Source organism: Delphinapterus leucas, chromosome 21 (genome assembly GCF_059928025.1).
Source record: "Delphinapterus leucas isolate spDelLeu-1000000601 "Yukka" chromosome 21, BTC_Dleu_Yukka2, whole genome shotgun sequence".
NCBI lineage: Eukaryota > Metazoa > Chordata > Mammalia > Artiodactyla > Monodontidae > Delphinapterus > Delphinapterus leucas.
The window spans coordinates 26,491,560-26,506,906 of NC_143149.1; positions in this window are offsets into that span (position 1 = coordinate 26,491,560).

Here is a 15,347-nt window from a genome sequence, read left to right on the forward strand (position 1 = left end):
TTTGTAAGATGACTGAAACACTTAGACTCAGAGATAAACTGAACCAGGTTGTTAGTGTCTAGGATAGAATGGAAATCAGGAGCTATTCCTTCCTCTCCAGCCTTTGGAAAAGATATTCTTCGGATACTTTATCATATTTTCTCTATGGAAATATTCCTCAGCCATGGCTGTGCATTAGAATTACCTGCAGAGCTTATAAAAGATACTAATGGTCAGGACTCCCTCCTGGAGATTCTGGGGCTGGCTCTGACATTCTGGGATATGTAACCAGGCTTGTTCCTTTTCCTTATTTACATATCAAAAGCCTCCTACAGTGCATGTTATTTTAATTATGAGATTCTAAAGCACACTCTCAGATAAGTAATAGCCACTGTGGTCATATAATGATTGCACAAAATCCAAAGTCTTCATGATGGTCCACAAAGTCCTATATTACCTGGAATCTTGCCTGCTTCTCTGATTCCATTTCCTATTACTCTCAGCCAGGTCCATTCTGCCTTAGACACACTGGCCTTCCTAATAGAGCAAAGTTAATTTCCATTTCGGGACCTTTGTAAATTCTCCTCCCTCTGCCAGGATGCTCTTCCTCCAGCTCTCCTTATGGTCTGCTCACTTCCTCACTTCATTCAGTTTCTCTATTATGAGAGCAGGGATTGTGTTCATCTGATTTACTACTCTATACCGAGTATTTAGAACACTGCCGTTACGGAGTAAGCACTCAGGGATATGTCTCAAAGGAATAGGTGACTTAAAAAGTGACAAATTAACACAATGTTGTAAATCAACTGTACTTTAATTAAAAATAAAGTGAAATATACCTAAAAGAGTTTCTTCTTGATGTTAACTGACTGTATCTTCCCATTACAATTATGAAAACCTACTAGGTATTTTCCAACTAGAGACCTGACTTGAGTTATATATATGTATATGGGAGCAAAGAGAGTTGACAGGGGTGGGGCTTTGGGACACTCAGTATGCTCTTGCCTCACACAAGTTTATTTTAAGGTCTCTCAACAAGTCAGGAGAATACATGTGGGTGAGTTCTTCTGTCAAGCAATGGTCCTTGGGTATTGCAACTTTATAGGATTTGAGTAATCCAGAGTCATCTGAGTCTAACCAAATATCCCCAAACTATGTTTTAGGATTGCATTCTTTGACAATTAATCCTCTCCCATATTTAGATAACAGGACCAGTGAGACTGTGAATTCAACTCACCCTATAATTCATCAACCAAATAATCAGATATTTTACTGTGTTAGCTTTTAGCTATTTCTTTTTATTGGGGTATAGAGCACGGGCTCTAGGCGCACGGGCTTCAGTAGTTGTGGCTCGTGGGCTCTAGAGCGCAGGCTCAGCAGTTGTGGCGCACGGGCTTAGTTGCTCCGTGGCATGTGGGATCTTCCCGGACCAGGGCTCGAACCCGTGTCCCCTGCATTGGCAGGCGGATTCTTAACCATTGCACCAGGGAAGTCCTGTATAGCTGTATTGTATATGTAGATGTAATTTGTTCATTTTATTGCTATATCATTCAGTCCAAGCTGGTGATGTAGGAGGCTCCTGAATTCACTTTTTCCATAGACACACCAAATATACAGCTACACATAGTAGTGAAATAACTATAGCTATAATAATTTGTTAATAGATACAGGAAGTAAAAAGATGTAAATTGTATCATCAAAAACAAAATGTGGGTGGGGCAGAGTACAAATACAGAGCTTTAGAATGCTTTCAAACTTAAACTATCATCTTAAAATAGACTGTTATGTTTTATATTGCTATATAACATTCTATTGAATTAATTTACCAAATGTTATTTATTTAGTCTACTGTGATGGGCATCAGGGCTGTTTCCAGTACTTGCCTATTAAGAATAGTCCTGCTGTTAACATTCTTGTTCATGTCCTTTGCACCACATATACACACTTTTCTGTTGGGTGTATACCTAATTGAAATATCTACATTATTGGTAGAATAAAATTTATCATCCAAACCAGTACTAGGTACTACTAGTCATTATACCAGAGGAATAGGTATAAATTGAGTCTATCTCGTGTAACCTAGGGCATGTGGACATTCTGGTCACAGCATATGTATGTGTCCAAATTTGGTAGATAATACTAAATATTTTTCTAAGTGATTATATAAATTCCACTCCCACCAACGGTGTACCTGTGCTCCATATCTTCAGCCACACTTGGTATTAGAGTTTGTATAGTATTATCTAATTTATTTAATTAGCATTTCTGTGATTATTGGTAGAGTCAGGCAGCTTTTCAAACATGTAATGGTAATTTGGAATCCACTTTTGTGAATGCTCATTTTAGTCTTTTGCTCTATCGTATTGCCTGTTTTTTTTTCTTATTGGTTCGTAGATGCTCTTTACACATTCTGAAGACAACTCAGAATGCATTTATATGCAGTTCCATATAGACTTTTAAATTAGCTTGTCAAGAAAAACAACAACAAAAACATTTTATTTTGATCTGACTGCATTGAACCTATTAGGTCAAAATGGAGAGAAGTGACATCTTTATAAGTGAGTTGTCTATGGTCTTTTGATGCCTATAATTTCACAAGAGATTCACCTCTGAAGAACGAGATAATAAGTAATACATGATAGCACTGCTTCGCTCTCCAAGCCTAACTTGGAGCAGAGGGTAATGGCAGAAAAGAGTCCTAGAGGACTTTTGGCCTCTTCTTCCCATGTGTTGACCAATCTCTAAGGTAAGAAGAGAGCCCATTGCCAGTAGAAATCACCTTCTCAGCAAAGAAGAGGATATAATGTCATTGCCCCATTCTCTTCTTTACCAATATACAAAGAAATCATTCCAACAATATGTTCCACTGATCTAATGAGAAAACCAGACATCATTTAGTCATCTGGAACTAGATTTAAGCTATTAACCAAGAGGTTACCTACTATTCTTTCCACTGCCAACTGTTCTTCTTGCATCACTCTGTTTTAGTATCTCCCAGTATGAGGAACTAACTTGATCCACTTTTATAGTCATAAAATTCTTTATTTTTCTCATATTTGTAAATCTCTGCATTTTTATGGCCATCTGTTCATTTTCTGTTTCCCAGGATACAGAATAGAGTTCAATCCCAGATCCTCACTTTTTTCCTCTTTCCTTTTATTCAAGAAAATTCTATTTTTTTTCTTACTTCTTTTTAAACTCCTGGAAGAGTCCAGGGCCTAATAGCATTCCATCTGAAGTGATAGCCACTTATTTCTCTTACGTACCATCAAGATTTTCTTTCTGTGTCCCAGTTCTCATTAACACAGCTCCAGATTTCACTCATGCTGGTGTAACAATTTCTGTCAATCTTCCTTCAGTAATTATCTTAATTCTCACAGAAACCTCTTTTATCCTAAAGGTTCAGAGACCCATTCTGTGGAAATGATTGTGGTTTCTTTTCAAGCTTTCAAGTTGTTTTCTTCACAGTCTCCTAGCTAACTAGGAGAAGGATTTTACAGCCAGGGCATAATATGCTTAAGACAGGGGCTGGGGAAACACTCTCAAAGCATTCTTTGTCCTTTCTCTTCTAAGACACACTGCGCAAATATTCCCCTATTTTATTCTACTAACAGAATTTCTGGGACAGGCCCCTCTTAGCTCTCCTTAAAAATCTGTGGTTCTCAAGCAACGAATCAATTACTGTATCTTTATCAAAAACGTAAGTGCCAAGCACTTAGGTTACTGTGTAGTGTTGCTATTAAACTTGAGTGTTTTGAAGTAAGAAAACCTGGGGTTTGATCTCATTCTGTCAAACGGTTTTATATAATTATCTTAATCAGGGCTGTTAATACACACTGCTTTAGCCAACCCCCTTACAATTTCACTGGCTTAACACAATAAAAGTGAATTTGTTTCTAGCTCTCAAAAAATCCAGCTCAGGTGTTCCTGGTTGAGTGGCTTTCCTGGGTGTCTTTACCCCAGGTGGTGACTAGGGGGGTCCATGTCCCTTCCATCTGATGACTTCTGGCATCACATAGGTGCTCTGCTGAATGTATGCATTCATCTGGCTGATGAATGTGTAGCAAAACTTAAAACATCACACAGAACACTTTGGGGACAAGGGAAAAACATTTCCATTCACTTTCCATTAGACAGAATGAGAAGTATGGCACAATCTCCATGCAAGTATATTGGGAATTATAGTCTTCCATGTTCTGAGGATTGAATGGTTATCATTGAGAAAGTTCCTTTATTGAAGTTTCTTCAAATATAAGATGGAGCAAATAGCAGTACTTACATCATAGGTTGGTGTGAGTATGTCCAACCACAGAAGTGTGTGATAAATGCTAGTTATTAAACTTGGAAGGGTACCACTATGCCTTTTGAGACCAAACTTCATTTGCAGCAACATCAAAAAACTCTTGAAATATTGGGAGTCCCAGAGACTGAAAGGGAACTCAGACAACAATCTGTCATTTATGGCCACAGAACAAGAGGAAAGGAGAGCCAGCCTCAGCTGCCAACACAACAGAGGAAATCTACAGATTGTTACCAGACTGATCCCAAACACATTTTTGTTATCGGATCATTTTATTTATTTATTTATTTATTTATTTATTTTTGGCTGCGTTGGGCCTTCATTGTGGTGCAAGGGCTTCTCATTGCGGTGGCTTCTCTTGTTGCGGAGCAAGGGCTCTAGGCGCATGGGCTTCAGTAGTTGTGGCACACGGGCTCAGCAGTTGTGGCTCACGGGCCCTAGAGCACAGGCTCAGTAGTTGTGGCGCACAGGCTTCATTGCTCCGCGGCAAGGGGGGTCTTCCCGGACCAGGGCTCGAACCTGTGTCCCCTGAATTGGCAGGTGGATTCTTAACCACTGCACCACCAGGGAAACCCCGGATCGTTTTCATTAAAGCTAAAACAAGAGGAGCTCTTCACCTGATATCCTCCTATTTCTGCAAGATCTGTTTGGGGGGAGGGAGATGAGTGCTGTGAGCCCCCTGAAATTATATGTAAATAAATGTATGTAATTCTAAATGCATTTTTCCTAAGGAGAGATGCCCTAGTTTCATTGCCTTTTAAAAGTGCTCTGTGTCTTATCAAAATCAAAAGCAATAGGTCTTAAGGGAGTGACTAGTGTCTAAAATTTATTATATCATGGATGGGATTCAGTTAATTACTCGAAGGCCGCTATTTTGAGAGGAGAAAGTGAGAAAGCATTAGTCAAAAAGAAGGGAGAATACTTACCAGCCGTCTCCTGTGTCCTCCCCATTGTGTTGAAAACTACAACTGCGGAAATGGTGATGTCTTTATTTTGCACTTTTCAAGGGGTTTTTTTCTGACTTTTTTTTAACAAGGAGTTCCAGACTTCTAGGTTTGCCATTGCTTTTGTCTTTCAAACGTTTGCTCCAGTGACTTCATGTGCTGCTACCCTGTTGGAGCCCATTCCCTTTAATTGAATTATATTGACTAGATGCTCTCACAGCCTTTCTTCATCTCACAGCATATTTTGGACTCTCTTCTGATGCTCCAAGTTTTGATCAGCTGGAGCTCACTTCTCTGCTCCATTGCTAAATGGCCTTTCTTTTTTAATTAGTAGAGGAACTACTAGAACCTCTGGTTCTTTACCTACTAGCTTTCCGCTCTTCCCTCCAATGGACCTGTTACAATGATGTTTCCTGTGGATGTTTGCAGACTTGGGGCAGACACTGACCTTGTATATTGAACTAATTTCACTGAATCCAGTGTTCGTATCTGGTTTAGACTCTCTTATTTATATAGTTGACATTGAGAAAGGTGATAAAATCCCATTTTCCAGTCACCAGTATAGCATAAAGATCTATCATTTTAACTGGATGATACAAATGCATAGTGACAGTTTTGTAGAGATGTTTATAAGCAGAAAGACAAAATATCTTGTTCAAAAAAGACTGACCCTTTAATTCCCACTCTCACCTGCCTTGCTTGGCTCTGCTGCCCCCTTTCTCTCCTCCCCCAAGCTTCCCATCTCAGCAAACGTCACCACCGTCTAGCCAGGTGTTGAAGCTGGAAACCTCAAGTGGTCCTTAATCGCATGTTTTGTGCATCCCAACACCCACAGCCATTAGGAAGTCCTCTTATTTCTACATTCACTATACTTTATTTCAAATCTGTCCACACTACACCATCTCCATTGCCATAGCCTTCTCCATACCATGTTATTTCAGTAGTCCTTGACCTTCTAGTTGGCCAGTTTTTAATGGCTCTTGCCCACTCACATCCATCCTTCATGCCAAAGTAATATGTAAACCAGAGGATGGCACTGCCTTTTTAAAACCCTACAGTAGCCATGATTGTATTTAAGATAAAATCTGAACTCCTTCTGATAGTCTGCAGAGCCCTGACCATCTTTGATCTAAGCTTGCCACTCTATGCTTAGTTTACTAAACTTCTTTCTATTTCTGGAAGATGCCAGGTCAATTGTTACCTCAGAGTATTTATATATGCTATTCTTTCCACCTGTGATGTTCTCCCCCTTCATTCTCTGTACAGTTCATTTCTTTTCCTCCTGGGTGTCTCACCTTGCTCTCCTCAGAGATGCTTCCACCCCAAGAACAAACCTGGTCTTCTTTATCTCATTCTCTTATGTATTTCCTTTTTAGCACTCTTCACAATCTGTAATTTTGTTTACCTTATTTTTTCTTTATTTGTTCTTTTGCATTTCATCATGTTAGAAAATACATTCTTTGAGTAGAGTGACAACTGTCTTGTTAAACTTGTTTTGGAAAAGGTACAATATGCATTTTATGATTGAATCAAAAGCTAATTTTCTTCATCCTCATCTCAAGTCCATTCTCTTAACTTCCTGGCACTTAGTGAACAGGAGTGGAATGAGGGTCAGAAAGGAGCATAGCAGAAATGAAACCTCTCCATTCATTCATGGAGCACATTTTTGTTATGTGTTTACTATGTACCAAGTGGAGTGCTAGATGCGAGAGATTCAACGGTTGGCGAAATATATGTTTCTCATGGCTTCAGGAAGTGTGCAAACTAGCCCAGTTTCCTCAATAACCAAAGAATTAGCATAAATCTGAAGTTGCAATAAATGCTACAACTGAGGAGTAACAGGAGCCATGGGAGCACCTTGTTGGGAGGAGAAAAGGAAGAGCATTCAGAAAAGGAGTCACATGTGCAAAGGTGGAGCGACCATGACAAATACAAGAAAAATACAGGAAAGCTGGAGGATTGAGCAGAAGGTACCCTGGTGTCAGGTGGGCTGGACCAGAGGCAAAAATCCTGAGACATCAGCGTTTAAGTAATTTGTCAGGGCTGGGAGATGGAGGACAGGAGAAGGCAGGAGTCCGTTAGAATTGACATGATCAGATTGATGTTTTCAAGGAATCCATCTGTTTGCCAAAGTCAGCATTAGGGAATTTAGTCAGGGGAGGTCATTGATAGCTTCAGGGCAAATTTTAGTGAAGTAAGGTGAATGGATATTTGAATGTATGAAGTCAAGGAGGAAATTAATAGTTAATAAAAGGACAGATGACATAATTAAGAATATATTAAATATAAACCTATTATTTATTAGTCAGTTCCAGGAGTAGTAAACTGTGAAATAATCTGTGTATGTTTAAACCATTGACCAAGTAATTGTATATGGAGAAAATTAATTCTGATCGTATTTAGGCTTGAGTGCCATGCTCATTGCATACTTCAATCTAAAGTTGTCCAGGTGTCCCACTGCCAGCACTCCTAATTATACCAAATAAGAATCAATAAGATAGTCTTAAGGTATGTAGCAAGTATAGTGGGTCATAATGTAGCTGATCTGACTTAAGACAGGTTCTGGTACCTAACCAAACATGTTGCCTTCCGTAGAGAGGCTACTGAGAACCTATGTATGAATCTTGTAGTTTACTTCTCTTTTATATACAAAAACGCCAAATCCATAGCTTAAGATTTTTACAGAGGTCCCTGAAGGGAAGGACATTTTATAGCTGTAATTTGAATTGAACATGGAGAAATGGATTAAGCTCTCTCTCTCCTTTTTTTGTGTTTATAAATAGACTCTCCCATATTTTCCTTTGACTCCACGACAGTCTAGGAGTGACTTTAAATGCATGGCCCTCTATGCATGTAGAACTGAATCCTTATCCAAAATGGACAAAAGCAAGATGCATCTCCAAAACCTCCCATCTCTTTTCCTGTTAGATCAAATATATCAGATCTCAATTCTTTTACCATCACTTGCGCAGATAATAGCATGTTCCCACGCTGAAGTGAGTATAAAAGGTTATGACGTTACTGACTTCACACAGCTCTATCAGACCTCAGTATTATTGATTTAATGACTCTTTTTCTTTTTTTGTAATTCAACTCCACAGTTACCCCTTGGTTTATTAGAGCACCAGTGATCAGAGCTTTTTATTACATATCTAAAGACTTATTTTTAAGGCTGCCTGCCCATAAATTACTCACCAACCGTTCAAAAGCAGAGCCAGAATATAATAAATATCAAGAGATTGGAAAAACAGGCCTAGGTAGTGCACAAATTTCTTCTTGCTCTCTGCCTGTTGAGTATATTTCCCAGTCAAAAAAAAAAAAAAAATTTAAAGGAAAATGTCACCTGGCATGTGGTATATCTGCGTCTCATAGCAGATGGCATGGTTCTGCATGGGGAGAAGGATGAAATGCCACATGCATGGCTGGAATGGAAGGATTTTGAGCAAGTGGTATTCCTGGGATGCTAGCCGGCAGGCTCTGACATTAACGGTTTTATTAAGTTCAGCTGTGGGCTGGAGCAGCCTTGGCTTCCGATGTGTGGTAGTGGGTTTTTTTGTGTTTTTTTTGCGGTACGCGGGCCTCTCACTGTTGTGGCCTCTCCCGTTGCGGAGCACAGGCTCCGGACGCGCAGGCTCAGCGGCCATGGCTCACGGGCCCAGCCGCTCCGCGGCATGTGGGATCTTCCCGGACCGGGGCATGAACCCGTGTCCCCTGCATCGGCAGGCGGACTCTCAACCACTGCGCCACCAGGGAAGCCCTATGGTAGTGTTTTAATGGCTGTCCCTCTGGTTCAGGCAGGGTGGTGTGAAAAGTGATTGTAGCGGGTGGCAAAATTGATAGGGTCGAGGCAGATGGAGAGATAATGTGCTTTATTTCCAACTTTTTCATTTACTCAAGAAGAAAAGGAAACATGGATGAATTACTCCAAGAATGGGATTTGCTTTTAAAGGGAAATTATCTGAGACAGGTGACACTGTGCCCTATTTTGAAACTTCTCTAAATTATAGTTCCAATGAATCTTGCATTGTATGTGAAAATGGCACATCCCACTGTGAAGTCAGAGTCAGGAAGAAAGTGAGTTTGCAAATACACTGGCCTCTAAAGATGCCTGGCATGCATTTAGAAGCATGATAGTTGTGAATATTGGGGCATCATCTACAAACGCCTACAAATGGTTTTTCTCTTGCTTCTATTTCAAATGAGTCTAGCAAGGGAAGAGATGAAATGATATGATTAGAGTTTATTGTGCTCTGTTTACCTGTTGACCACATTACGTAGTCATACCTGTTTTCCTTCTGAAGAGGTTGTTCTGACGTTTTTGAATTGCGTCATTTTAAGGCAGCCTTCAGTGACAACGGGTTGGGCTTTTGGCAGCATCCTGATAGTTTGGGCCACTCTTCCTTTCCCCAAAAGACTATAAACAGCTTCCACGGGCTTCAGCCTAGACCTCAGGATAGTATAAATAGATGTTTGCTGGTTCCTGGTTATAGGTTCCTCATGCCCTATTAGGCTTGAGGAAAACAGATTCTGCGTGATGGGCTGATAATTGGGTGTGTGTATAATGGCAAGTTTTAAAAAGTTTCCCTCTGCTGCTTGACATCAAACTCCACTAACACAAGTTGAAAATCATGTCTACATTTCTGTGCCACGCACGAAACTTTTGTCTACACAATATTAAACTAACTAGTTAATTCAATAAATTTAACCAAATCAGTTATGTGTAAAAAAAAAAAAAATCTCAACATTTACTATTGAGCTAGTGGTGTTAGTGCCATGTCAGCATAACAAATGTATTTTATTATGCAAAATGAAGAAATGTAATAGAGAAGGTGGTCAAAAGCAACATTCAAGTATGTCACTTTATGCAAATTCAGCTTCTCTTCTCCACTCCTCACAAGCTTTTTAATCACTTTTCCATTTTCTTGTCCTTTTGTTAGTGGAGGGTCTGGCTGCTTGCTGCTCAAAAGCTTGCAGCTCAAAAGCCAATAAAGAGGTAAGTTGGTGGAAAGTTTCCTTTATTTCTGATGCCGGCAATGAGGGGGGTGGTCTCCTGTCCAAAGGCTGAATCCCCCCCCCAACCAGTGGGCAAGAGCTTTTATAGACAGAGGGAGGGGGCTACGTGTAGAAACAGCACAGTCAGCTCTGACCGCCATCTTGAAATTAGCCATGCGGTGCTCTGACCAGCGTCATCCTTGAGGTCAGTTCTTGGAACTGTGCCAGCTTACGTCAGACTGGTCATCATGTAGTTAACTTCTCTACCTGGCAGGGGTTTCGGTATCTACAAGACAGCTCACAGGATACAGCTCAGAATATTATCTATAGCCCCTGAGAAGGAACTAAAGGTCCTTAACTATGCTTAATGACTGAACTATTATTATTTAGCCTTGTTGGACTGTTTTCCTTTGTTTCTGCATTTTCTCACTTCTCTGATTAAACTTATTCTTTGGCTAAAGTTTTTCCACAAAAGGCAGGTGGAGCACATGGGGGGAAGGACCACAGTGTCCTGCTCTGTTTCACTTTCTTGAAACACAGCTTCTCTCATTAATACCTTTAAAATTAAGACAAAAGACACAGTTTCCAAAATGTTTATGTTGTTTTCTTTCTAAAGCAGAAGAATAATTATTTTTAAGGCAATGTAGTTAGATTTAAATAAACTGTAATGGGTATGGATGAACTGCAGTGCACACATTACAGCTAACATCCAAGTGCCCCCAGTATACTGCAGACCAAATTACATTTTAAATGACCTATTTTCTTAGTTCCGAGAAACGTGCATTTTCCCATATTACTATACTATATTTTTCTATATTTCACTCCATTCTCTAGTGAGGCAAAGATGTCATGTGGTTAAACATGTTAAAATGGAAAATGAAATTAGAAATATAAATAACTGAACAAAATTGGGAGCTTTGGAAAAAGAAAAATATCATTTTACTATATATAGAATGCTGTTTCCTCAAAGAAAACTATTTCTATCTACCAAGAAAATCGTCTAGAAATTTAACTCAGATAATTTCACATTATGATTCCTGAGGAGAGGTAACTGTCCTTAAAACCAAATCCATGGAATTAATGGATTTAATTATTAATTCCAGGTTGCCTTTTTCTGGACACTTTGGCAGGAAATGAAATTGACTAGATAGATAGATATAACGTTGACAAGAATTTTTTTTATTTTTGGTTGACTTCAAGTTCATTGATAACTTTTGATGATCTCTAAAAATAACCTAACGGGTATTGTAATATAGAGAGATGAGTTAACACTAGGTCACCCTTCAAGGGTGCTCAGACTTGTGTCATAGGAGTGTGCCTGGAATAGATCAAGAGAGCTCATCTTTATACCCTGCATCTTCTAGTTTATCATCCTCATTATAAACGTGACTTCCTTTGGTCCTCATAACATTCCTGTGAGGTCTTTAGCACCCAGTGATGATTTTAAAAATATTTAAAACAGGAACTGCACTTGCACTAGATAATCAGAACCGAGGAGGCAGCAAACAGCACCCAAAGGCTCCTGTAGTAGACATTAATCTTTCAGTTGCTAACTGAGAAAGGTTCAGGGCTTCTGGAGGAAAGGACTAGATCAGTGCAGGCACTGATGGCGGGTGGGGTTGGGAAAGGGCACCTGGGAAGCTCAGGGCAGTGGGTATTTATCAGCTGGTATGAAAGTCCTTATTTTAACAATCATACATGGTGATGAATCCTGAACAAGTTATCTGCCCATTAGTTCTGTTCTCTGTATTATTATTATCTTTTTTGCATCAGTGGGAAAGACAATACATTACTGCATTAATATTACCAATTTAGGAGTTTGAAGGTTTGTACTGTAACCCCTGCACCATCACAAAAAATAAGTACTACAATTTTGGTCAAAAAAGTGGCTCTAAAGTCAGTTTCTTTTTCTATAAAATGAAAATTATATTTGCCTTGGGTATTTAAAAGAATTGTTGGGAAAGTTAATAATAACTAATGATAGTCAATATGTGTTGGGCTTATTGTGAATTTCTTGAAGGAATAACTCATTTAAGTTTCATAATATTCTGATGTTATAGATGTTCATATTTTCTCCATTGTATAGATGAAAGAACTAGGATACAGAGAAGTGAAGAAATTGTCTAAGATCACATACATGAAAAGCTGCAGGACGTGGATCTGAATCCAGGCACTTGGTGTCAGAGTCCCTCCTCTTAACCACTATGTTCCAATGCATGCTGTCTTTTCTTTATAAGGGAGACTTTTGAGAAAAAAAAAAATCACACATGCATGAAAAACAGTCATTTTCAATATTGTTTTTCATCATTGCTTTTGGTTGCTTTTTATAACCAGAAACAGAAACCAATGATATTCCTAGTGCCTCTAAGAATGATTATCAGTCCAATTTAGAAGTTTGGTTTTAAGAAGTATTTTTGGTTATAGAATCTGTAGGAGTACAATTGTTACATTCAGTTTTTATCTGTGGGTTGTTGCTATGGCTGTATGTTTAGTTCATTTATATTAGAATAAATGCTTTGCTTCGTAGAATATAAATAATCATATTGAACCAGCATATTTTTTTCATCAAGAATCTCTGATTAAGTATCGATGCATAATAATCAGGAACGACAGTGAAACTAATAGTGAAAATTTAATATTTGAATGTTTACCATGTATTGAAAACTAGTGCTAAGCACTTTGAATGCCTTATTTCATTTCGTCTTCCTAAGAGGACTTATAAGGTAACTGTTTTTTATTACTGATAATTTACCAGTAAAAAAACTAAGACATAAACAGTTGAAATAATATATGCGGGGTAGGGCTTGACTCCAGTTCTGCCCACAAAAATGCCAGTTCCTATTCACAAAGCTATATGCCCGACAAGACATCTACTGCCTATAAACTGAGTTCACAAAACATTTTTAAAATTCAGTGAATAAGCATGGTCAGCACATGGAGCCACCAGCGAAGTAGCCCCAGCATTAGTTAAAAATATGTTCAGAAAATTAGTTAATTTTTTTTTTTTTTGCGGTACGCGGGCCTCTCACTGTTGCGTCCTCTCCCTTGGCGGAGCACAGGCTCCGGACGCGCAGGCTCAGCGGCCATGGCTCACGGGCCCAGCCGCTCCACGGCATGTGGGATCTTCCCGGACCGGGGCACGAACCTGTGTCCTCTGCATCGGCAGGCGGACTCCCAACCACTGCGCCACCAGGGAAGCCCCTTAAATTATTTTTAAAAAGTCATGTGATGAGTGAGATTGTTTCTGGAAAAGGAATGCATTCTAAAATTAACCTGTAAAGATGCTTTAAGGGGGAAAAATGTTTAATGAAGAAAAACAAGATTAAGGGGCAGGACCAAGAGGGCGGAGAAGGAGGACGCTGAGCTAACCTCTCCTCAAGGACACATCCAACCACAACTACACATAGAACAGCTCTTGCTGACAGTGGCCTGAAGGCCTCCGGATGGCTCTTCCACCACCAAGGCTGTAAAGTAAGATCTGGTAGGAAGGGAAAAGCGATCAGGTCAGGACCCACATCCCTAGCGGGGAACCCAGAAGGGGAGGGGATATCACAGGATGGGGAGTCTCCCTGGGGAGTGAAGGGTTTGAGCCACATATTAGGCACCGCAGCCCTGAGGTCCAGCGCTGGGAAGAAAAGTTCCCTTAACTGGTTTGAGAAAGCTGTAAGAAACCAAGATTCCACGTGCTTCCTCCCAGTCAGAGTGCAGAGGCAGCAGATTGAAAGCTGCCTGGGGCTTTGACAGGAGGGCCAGACCACCCCAGCGTGCCCCAGGCTCTTGCTCCAGCCCCCCTTGCTCTGGCACTGCTCCCCACTAATGCCCAGGCTGCTGTTGCCAAGGAGATCACATACACGTAGAAGGAACAGGGCGGCTAGACCCGGGCCTGGCATCTGACCAGTCATTGCCGGCACCCACGCCCCCGCGCACACATGGGAGGGAGCGAGACCAGCTTAGCAGGGCAGCTGCAGCCACTCCAGCGCCGACCCAGCCTCTAACAGGAGTGCATACCTGGGGAAAAGTGAAACCAGCACCCAGAAGTGCAGCCATAGTCCCCCCAACCAAAGGTGGAAACGCCATCGCGCCCAAGGAGAAACCCAACTCCCTCAGGCTTTCTGCTCTCAGCCCCAACTCCACGCCAGATAGGGTGGTAACTGCCTTTGAGCCTAGGAGAAGCCCTGGCTGGCACGTGGCCTTGGCTCCAGCCTCTCCATTTTCATCCCTACCTTCCGCCAAGGCAGTGGCTCCCAGCTCACCCAGGGAGAGACGCAGCCCACGCTCACTTCACACCCAGCTCTGGCACCAGAGCCACTGGGTCCACACAGACTGCACAGGGACCGGACGGTGAGAAAATGGAATCACCGGAGGAGCAGAAACCTACTTCTTTTGATAACTTATGATCGGAAAACTATTCACTATAACTTTAAAATTCTCCAAGGATTTGATTATTTCTAGGTACAAGGATAAAACTGAGTTTTACAGAAATAGAATCACAAACTTACGATTATGTAAAAAACAAACTTATGGCTACCGGGGGGAAAGGGGGGTGGAGGGATAAATTGGGAGATTGGGATTGACCTATACACACTACTATATGTAAAATAACTAGTAAGGACCTACTGTAGAGCACGGGGAGCTCTACTCAATACTCTGTAATGACCTTATAGGGAAAAGAATCTAGAACAGAGTGGATACATGTATATGTGTAGCTGATTCACTTTGCTGTACGCCTGAAACTAACACAACATTGTAAATCAACTATACTCCCATAAAAGTCTTTTAAAAAACAACTGAGTTTTAAACATGCCAAGGGCCAGATTTGGGGCTGTGGTGACCCTAAGTATTAGTAATAAACCTTTGTCAAGAAGCAAAAAATAAATCTCAGTTTGATTTAAACAATCAAGATATAGTTTTGGACTCATCTATACCTAAAAACTGAAGGGTTAGGTCTGATTTTATGAGAATCTTAACATGGTTTCTTCACAGACTTACCAAGACTTGGTTTGTCTTTCTCCAATATTAGTTCTACTCCCAGAAGCTGATACCACCCTCCTCAGCTTTTCCCTGAGGTTTTCTTAAAATGGCTACATAGGAACATGCTCTCTCACTGTATCCTGCAGGGAAGAGAGACTATT